Source organism: Hibiscus syriacus, unplaced genomic scaffold, assembly GCF_006381635.1.
Source record: "Hibiscus syriacus cultivar Baekdansim isolate YM2019G1 unplaced genomic scaffold, ASM638163v2 tig00110328_pilon, whole genome shotgun sequence".
Taxonomy (NCBI): Eukaryota; Viridiplantae; Streptophyta; class Magnoliopsida; order Malvales; family Malvaceae; genus Hibiscus; species Hibiscus syriacus.
Window position 1 is genome coordinate 5,669,760 of NW_024062685.1, and position 10,307 is coordinate 5,680,066.

Below are 10,307 nucleotides of genomic sequence, written 5' to 3' on the forward strand. Positions count from 1 at the left end.
ATTTTGCCCATTAGGATAAATTTAGAGAACCTTGAATATTGAGGACTCATATTGAGTTTTGGGATTGATTGTGTTGCATACATATGTTTTAAAATTGCAGGTACTCTTATTCCAATTTCGTAAATCATGTCAAAACGCCCTAGGTCATCTTCGAGACCTCCAAACCTACCTTCGAATCCACTTTCTAATCATAATCCAAATGAACCCGATATGACAATTAGAAATTCTTATTTTAACGAACCTGGCCGTCGGAAAAATATCTACACTAGGTTTGTTAATATCTTCGAGTCTTATAAAATTTGGGAAGAACGTATCCCTTCTCTTCAAGCCATGATAGATATGAACTTTAAATATCTTCCTACCCTCCAATTATGGAAATTTGATAAACTATTTCAACTAGAACCAATTGTTTACCAACAACTTGTTCGCATTTTCTACTCCAATGCGGTATGAATCCAAAACGAGTCCCAAACCACCACTGTAGGTATTCAGTCTTATCTCCTAGGCTAATACATTTATATTGACTCAGACTACATCGCTAACGTATTTGGTCTTGATAATAGCGGCTTAAATAATGAGCGAGAAATAGTGGGTACTCCTTATAAAGCCAAGTCTAGTGCAAGTACGCTGTTAGATCACCACGAACGTTTTCTTCATCTGATCATCTCTTGGTGGTTTAGACCATCCGGAGGTAAATACTCCACTCTTAGAGCTTTAGACCTATGGTGGATACATTGTATCTAGAAAAATAGGAAAATAAACCTCCCATAAATTATTTTTGCCAAACTCGTTGAAACCGTAAATAATGTCCCCTTTAAACGTGTAGAAACTTTAGTTTATAGTTGTCTCATGAGTAATATGTTTATCAAAGCCAAGCTTAGGGTAGAGCTTGATGTAGCCATACCTCTTACCACCCAAATAAATCTCAAAACTTGCGTAAATTGGGATGGAGTGGTGACAAGGATCAATGGGTTCGTTCAACTCAGAAAAATCCGGGTGCAAGCTATTCACGAGCTACTCCGGCACCGGCTGATGATCCAGAGCTTGATGATCTTCTCCGGGAAGTCAACGATCCTGTTAACCTACTTGAGGACGAGCCATCCGAGTAAAATAGTCAGATGCCTCCATATTTTTGATCGTTTATTGAGACATTGGATTTGAGGTTTGCATCATTAGAGTCCCACTTGACTGCTATGTGGACTCAACAATTGGAGAATCAACAAGAAATTTGAGCTAACCACGAAGCAATAAATAATCGATTCAATGCTATGGATGATAGACTCGATGTGCTTACACGAGATGTGGATAATATATGGGCATATCTATCTCCTCGTGATCCTCCGATGGATGATTGACCTCAACTTGCTAGTTTTCTTAGGTTGAAACTTGAACTCATAATTGTTAAACATTTTGATGAATTTGGATTTTGAATATTTGATTTGGATTGTTTGTTTTCGATTGTTTGTGTTGTGGTTTTTTGAATGCTTATGAATGATATTTAGAATTTGAACTTATATTGAATTTTTATATTAGCTTATGCATCATTTAGATCAATTATGACCAATTACCATTACACATTGTTTATGAATATTGATTTATGGACTAATGGCTAATATTTCTCTTGACTTTGATCTTAGCAGCTATATCTATATAAATCAATTGGCTATTTTCTTTAACAACTTGTTTAAACGTTTTAATAGTCTTTTTTGATTTAACAAAAAGGGGGAGAATATAGTAAGGGGGAAGTGGAAGTAAATTTTTCAAAAATGATTTTTCAAAAGAAAATCTTAAAATTTCTAAAATGTTTTGTTAAATCAAAAAGGGGGAGATTGTTGAAAACATTTTGATGTTTTGATATAACAAATAAAGTATTATTGAATTTTAAGATTTTATATTCAATTTCAAAAATAATATTCGATCCAATTAATCAAATATCACATATATTACTCCAAGTTTTCAAATTTCAAGTTTACTCCTTACTTAAATGAAAAATTGTGTTTCAATCTTAAAATATTTTTGGAACAATTTTTACAAAGTATTTCAAACCAAAATAAGCCAAAAATGAGTTTTAAATAGGGAGGTACCGATACCCTCTTAAGAGGTACCGATACCCCTCATATTTCGAATGTAAAAAGGGTACGGATACCCTATAGGGTACCGATATCCTCATGTAAAGAGGTGCCGATACCCCTTATGTTGATTTTAGCTCCGAGAAAAACAGAATGCCCAAAGGGTACTGATACCCCTTAGAGGTATCGATACCCCTAGTCTTATAACGGTCGAAATATTTGAATTTTACACAGGATGTATCGATACCCCTTGAAGGTGTACCGATACCCCTATGCTCCCAAGAGCTTTTTGAAGTAGAATTCACACCATAACGGCTCTATTGACTTCACCAATGATCCCCCAACGTTTAGAATTGATCCTAGGTGTATTTAAACAAGTTCTGAAGCCTTTGATCATCAAGTATTGAGAAAGAATCAAGAGAGAAAGCATCAAACATCAAGTTTGTGAAATTCAAGCCAATTTTCATTCAATATTCATTTTGCTTTCAAGAACACATTTTGTGCCCAATTGTATTTATTCTTGAGTGTTCTTTTCTTGTTCTAGAATTGTGCAAATAATCTACCTTGTGAGGTTTTTTTGTAAAGTTTGCGAATTTGTAATTTTCTCTTTGGGAGAGAGTGTTCTCAAGAATTTGGGGTATAATTCTTGAGGGATTTGTAAGGTTACTCTTTGTCCTCAAAAGAAAAACAAATTAGTGAATTTTTGGAAAATCCTTAGTGTGGATAGCTAAGGTAGTGGACGTAGACTTTGGTTGAGAAAGTCGAACCACTCTAAATCGTTGTGCAAATATTTTCAATTTTCTATCAAAGCTTCCACCAACGTTTTAATTGTCAATTCACCCCCTCTTGGCCGATTCATTCGATCGATTAACTCAGCAAATATTTTACCTCAGGATTTGTTCGCCAAAAGTAAAAAACATGTCTCTGATTCAGTCTTAGTAAACTAGTATCGCAAATATTAAAACTTTCGAACTGCGAAAATATAGTAAACAAGTAAGAAAGAAAGAGAATTGAGAGAGACTTGTGAGAAAAATATTAAGGAATAAGTCTCTATTTGTAAGAGTCCTTGCACCACTTCCGAAAGCGAGGAATCAATGGACCTAGCGCTCTGCAGAACGCGAGATCCATTGAAAATATGCGACTTTAATACGAAACAATCCAAATTGTTAGAAGGGTTCTCTGCAAAAAAACGAGGTCCCATGATTTTTTAAATTTAAGTTTTTTTTATTTTTATTATTCGAATATTATATTTTTTGAGCTTTATTTATTCCATTAAAAATCTAATAATTAGATTTTTTTAAATATCATTTTTTTATTTCTAATTTTTACATTTATTAATTTTCTTTAAAATTTAGGGCCTCGCTATATGCATAATGCGAGGTCTTTGAAACAGGCATGGCTTGTCATTCTCGTGATAAATTTTTTAGTCATTTTAATTTTTTGGGGATCTCGCATTATACAAAACGTGAAGTCCTTTATCTAAGTATTAAATTAAATTATTTAAAAACTACTCCCACATAGCTTGTGTCCTGTAAAACGCGAAGCCCTCAAACACATTTTGTAGAAAGCGAAGTATTCTTATATTGGCAATTTAGGGATCGTTTTTCCAAACAAACTAAGATGGTGGTCATTTTCCTAATAAATTAATAAAAGGGTTATTCTTCTAGAGAAAAAAAACCGTGTTTTAAGTTGAGGGAATCGTGTGGAACTTGGAGAAATCTAGGTATAAGATAAGGTATGAAGATACTATTTTTTATCCATTTTATTATTATTATTATTAATATTATTATTATCATTATTAATATTATTATTATTATTAATTTTATTATTACTATTATTAATATTATTATTATTATTTTTATTATTATTATTATTATTTTTATTATTAAATATATTAAATACATAAATTACAAACCAATTACAATTCAACCGGCCCAGTTACAAATCAACTGAAACCGGTCCAAAATTAACTAGAAACCCTAAATGTTTGGGTTTCCAGTTAGGGTTTCCTAACCCTAAACATCATCAGCCGCCTCATCACAGCCGTTGGATCTGGCACGATCCAACGGTCCACATGGCTCCAGAGAGGAACCCTAGGGTTTGATACCCTAGGGCCACGCGGCGCCGCCCCAGCTTCCACGCGGCTGCCGACAGTCTTCTCGCCGCCTCCGCCGCTGCCACGTCCCGAGAGCAGAATCCAGAAGCTAGAACACCGGCCGTCCACGCCAAGGCTACGGGGTGAGTCACCACTGGTAGTCCGGTGACTCACCGAGGCCCCCTCTTCGGACCGGTCCGACGGCTACAACGGTGGTGGCTATAAAAGCCACCACCCCACCTGCGAAAAAGAAAAGAAAAAAAGAGGAAACAGAGAGAAAGAAATACAGAGACAGAACCAGAAAGGAAAAAAAAGGAAAACAGAGAGAGATATACAACTAAACCAACGATCTCAGTCAGCATCAACCACAGCAAGAAAAAAAAAAGAGAAGAGAGGCAAAAGCTTACCCTGTCATCGGAGAGCCCCAACCGTCACCGGATCTCACCAAAACTCCGAAAAACCGAAGGTATATTTGTAGATCTGCTCCGATTGGGAGCCGTTTTAACGGAAAAAACATCGGAACCGTCATTAGGACGGTCCGATCTACATTTAGAGGTAAAAAAATTTTTTCCGGCCACCGAAGACGGTGGCCGGCGGCGGTGGTTGACGGCGGATGAACGCCGGCTAACGGCTGCCGGCCGACTGAGCTTCTCTCAGTTTAGAGAGAAGACAGAGAGTTCTTCTCTCTGTTTGAGAGAAAGAAAGAAAAAAAAAGGGAAAAGAAGAAATGAAATGGCTGGCCCGAAGGGCCAGCCGATTTGGACTTTTATAGTCCTTCCCGAACGACGCCGTTTCGGGAAGGACTATGCGCGTAATTACAAAATAGTTAAATCCCTTCCGCAGTCCTTAGTACTTGTAAACTTTACATTTTAGTCACTAAATTGAATTTTTAATATTTTTTAGTTCAGTCTTCGAATTTTAAATTTATTCATTTTAGTCCTTTTTTATTAAAATAATATATTTAGGATAAATAACAGATTTAATCCCTTAATTTTAATAAATAAAGTTTTCATCCCTAGTTCATATTTTTAATTAATTTTATTTTAAAATTTGATTTTTAAATAAATTCATTTTAGTCACTAAGTTATTAAAATTAGAAAATAAAATATTTAATCCCTATAATTTCAATTAATTAGGAATTAGATTTAATTTTATTCATAATTTAATTATTTTATATGTTTTCATTTTATTGTTTAAAATATATTATTTTAGTGATATTTTTATTTTATTATACTGTTAAATATTTTTATATATACATATAATAAATATTTTTGATATCGAAGAAAAGGACAGTCTTAATACAACTGGATGTCCTATTCTGATATTTTATAATTAAAAATTAAACAATATTATTTAAATTAATATTTATCAATATCAAAGAAAAAGAGCTGTCTTAAGGTACCTAGAAGTTCTTTTCGGATATTTTTAAATAAAAAAATATTTTTTATATAATTTTGAAATAATAGAATCATAAATTAAATATATTTTTGAATTTTTAAATTTTTAATACTAGAGACAATTTATAATTAAAAAGTACCAATTTTGGGCGTTGTAGGGGTGCTAATCCTTCCCTAAACGTAACCGACCACGAACCCCTTTTTATTATTAAAAAGAACAAATTTTTGGTTATAAAACGCAGATCAGTTCATTTTTTTATTGATGTTTTCTTAAAACTCTTTTAAAAAATAATTTTTAGGTATTCGACCTACCTGATCCAAAAGGTCGATGGCGACTCACAAATTATTTTCAAAAATTATTTATTAACATCAATTTCCCCACTAAAATAAATATTTCGTGCCCGGACGAAAAACGGTTACGACAGCTTGGCGACTCTGCTGGGGACCGGTCAAACTTTTAAAAATTAATTATAAATTGTCTCTATTAAAAATTAAAAATTTTATATATTTAATTTTTAATTCTTTCTTTTCAAATTTTTTTTTATATATTTATTATTTTATAATATTTATATATGTTTTATTTGCAAGTATTTTATTTCAGTATTTATTTTTATGTCAAAAGTTTAACATTTCTCCTCACACACAACACTTGCATTGCATAACATAGAGCTCTATAATTGAGTTGTCCCTTTTAAGTGAAAGTGAAAGCAACGTCTTCGTGAGAATTTATTCTCCGTGTCAGACCTAGCAAGTAACTTTCGGGGTTCATATGCTCTCTGTCTTCGTGAGAATTTATTCTCCGTGTCAGGCATAGAGAAATGTATCCCCTCGAATTGAACTCGATTCACTTTAGTCTGTAATGGACTAGGATTGAGGGTTAGCAACCCAAGGGGGCACTAACAAGGACAATTCGGGTACCTTTACTCCTAGTTCTGAAACCCTGCATATAAAAAACCTTAGAAACTATTCCAATCAGAAGTCATGCCGAAATTTTGTCCAAAATAGGTGTACACACAGGAGAAATGAATTATGTCTTTCCTGTTAATTTATTTTACATGTTTATTTAAATTATTTAGAAAAGCATGTTTAAATTAAATAAATGTTATTATCCTTTAAACTAACTTATTTTCTTTTTGTGTGTTCTTTATTTTTCTGTTTGCATAGCATCATACAGGATAAAAGACATTGATCCTTGTGTTAATAGTCTCATTGGAAAACCTTCATCCATGGATAAAAAGGGTTCAAGTCAAGTAATTCTAAACTCAGAAGTAAGACAGTGGGCTGAAGATTTACAAAGACAAGAAGGAGATAGTCTGCCAGATGATTATGTATCTGACTTATCCAGTTATGCTTCAGTTTCACTAAAAAGAAATGATCTGCAAGATTTGCGAGGTATTTGGGAAAGTTGGGATTCAAACAAAAAATTGCAGTTTTATCAGACTTACGGAGATATCCCATATCTGCTCTATGTAGAAGTTGATGATGAATTACTCCGAGCCCTAGTTCAATTCTGGAATCCAGGGTACAATTGCTTCACTTTCAATAAGGAGGACTTGGTCCCTACTATTGAAGAATATACAACTTTGTTACATCTTGAAGGTGCTTTGGAGAGTCGAATATATTCAAAGTCAATTAAAACTCAGCCCTTTCGAGTTAAATTAGCAAAGATTGCTGGGGTACGAGAAGAATGGGTAGCATCCCGTACAAAACAAAAAGGCGAAAGCGAAGGCATTGCTTGGACCAACATCAGAGAGCTTATTCAGAGTCATCCAGACGCTAAAGTACGATTCGATCTATTTGCTCTGGGTATATATGGTATGGTCATCTTCCCAAAAGCATTGGGATATATTGAAGCTGCAGTAGTAGACTTGTTTGAACAACTGCCAAAGAAGATTAACCCTGTTTCTGCCATCCTAGCAGAGACCTTCAGATCGTTAAATGCTTGCAGAAGGCTAGGAGGTGGACGATTCTCAGGGTGTACCCAGTTGTTATATGTTTGGATCCGTAGTCATTTCTGGAGGACGGAAAAGGTTTCATACCGACGCTTCAATACGGATTACTCACCATTAAAAGAATTTCTAGAGCAGGAATGGCCGAAAGAAATTAAGAAGGATATGTGGATTAATGCCTTTAGAAATCTGCAAAGCAATGACGTTGTTTGGCGCGCCCCATGGCAAATCCAAAGGGAATTCTTTTACAGATGTGGTAATTACAACTGGATAATGCTGCTCGGATTATGGGGAGGAATTGGATATGCTCCACTTCTGGTTATAAGACAATATGAAGGTCGTCAATTTGTACCTGTCACTGCTGGACTACAGTCATCTGAGTTTGCATTCCACAGCAAAAATTATAAAAGAAACATCATGGAAGCCGTTACAGCTTGGAAAACAACTTTTTGTATCCGAGCTAAAGCAGCAAAGGAAATGCTAACTCCTGATTATGAAGAATGGAGATTTGTCAGAAAAAATGAAAATATTCCTTTACCAGATCAAAATGAGGATATTTCTATGGATGATCGCATCAAGGTGGTTCCATCAGAGATTGAAATCCTGAAAGCTGAGTTTGAAGCAGAAAGAGATGGCTGGTCGAAAGAATTAGAGCAAATGAGACAAGATAAAGTTATGTTGGGGGTTGACATTGACTTTCATTCATTACAATGTGCAATGTTGAGAAAAGATAAAGAAAAAGGTGAGGATGAATACAGAGCCTTACAGAAAGATTACCAGGAGTTATATAAATCCCGAAAAGCATCAGGACCCAGCCAATCGACGGTACAGATGACCAGAGAATTGAACATTGAGAAAAGACGAGTTGAAGGTCTAAAAGGAAAGAATAGCCGTCTACTCAAAAGCCTGGAAAAAGGAAAGCAAAAAATGGAAGATTTCGAGGTCGACAGAAGAGAGCGAATTATAAAACACAAGGCTGAACACCGTGAGATCATGAATGAAATGCAAAGAGAAAGAGATCGAGCCAAAGATTTAGAAGAGATGAAGAATGACATCTTTGTTAAATTTGAAGGCGAGAAAAATAGCATGTTCAAGGGATTTGAATCTGAAATGAACCAGTTGATTGCTGAACTTGAAGTTAGAGGCCAAAAGATGGAAGAATCTAATGTTGAAAAAGAAAAATGGGAGCTGGAAAGGAAAAATTTCAACACCAGACTTGAGGTAGAGCAGGAGGTGGCTAGCAATTGGATGCAAAGATGCAGAAACAAAGATGTTCACATCCAGAAGCTTAATCAAAGAACGCAAGAAGCTCGAACAAAACTTGAAGAGGATTTGGATCAGTCTAGAAACAAAAACTCAGAGTTTAATGCTTACATTTTGCAACTGGAAGAATCATTGTTTCAAGAAAAGGTTCGTCTAGGACCTAATGATCTCAAAGAAAGTAATGAGGAAAATGCTTCACTGCGAAGACGCATTAGAGATCTTGAAAAAATTCTGCACAATTGTCAAGTCAGAATCACTGAGTTAGAGCAAACTCTTGAAGGAACAACTGAACGATGGCAAAAGTCAACTGAGTTCTATGTCGAAAGAAGTGAAGAAAGAAGCAATATGGTGTTCGAGGCCATGGTACAAATGAGCGAGGTTGCCAGATATGTTGGGGAACTAGCTGTTGAAGCCGAAATAATTGAGCATCAAGTTGATCTAGTTTCTAAGTGCGGAAAGAAGGTGTCATGGTTAATGAAAGAAATTATAGAGCTTAATAGGAAAGCTATGCCTTATTTGTAGTTCTGAACTATTATAAAGAAACTTTTGTATGCCGATGAAAGTTGTTCTATGACAGTTAACTTTTTGGGATCAATGTTTTTTCATACATGCATTTTGCATACATTCATCATTCATTTCATAATTTCCGCTATGAATTATTATTTTATTTATTAAGTTAAAATTCATTAATTAAAATTTGAAAAAAATAATATTAAAAGATTTTTCAATCGCAGTTACTCTGGCCAAAAGAGAAATACTACATCACTACGGTACTAGACAAGCCATTAAGAGAATTATGGAGGATAAAATACAGCGTATTGAGGAACAGCATCATAAAGAACAAGAAGAAATGAGAATGAAGTTGGAAAAAATTGAAGCCAGCATTGCAAATTCACAAGACAGTATGATGAAGAAGATAGAGGACATGTTTAAAAGGCAGGCTATCAGTGGAAAAATGCAGGAAAATCCTGTATCTTTTGATCAAGAACCCATATACCCTCTAGGTTTTCCACCAGAATCAATTTATCACTCTGGTACTACCCCTATACAAATCAATGCTCGTACATCTGCATTACAAGAAGTTAAATCACATGAAGATCAACAAATGGATCCTGCATCTTCAAGCAAAAATCCACTTATATCAGATGTGAAAATAGGGGATCTTAATACTGAGCATTTGATCCCAGATTTAAATGAGCTGAATGAGAAACAAAAAGTAAATGAAGAGCTGACCAGACAGATCAAGAGCTTAGAAGAACGAATGAAATCCGTGGAAATAACGGAATCGTTCTATGGATTTGATGCTAGTGAGTTGAGTTTGGTTCCAGACCTAATCCTCCCTATCAAGTTTAAAGCTCCCGAATTTGATAAATATAACGGTACTACATGCCCTTCATCCCACATTACTATGTTTTGTCGAAGAATGGCAGGATATGTGAAAGACGAGAAATTGTTAATTCACTGCTTTCAGGATAGCTTGACAGGACCGGCTTTAAAATGGTATACTCAATTGACCAAAGCTAACATTAGATCC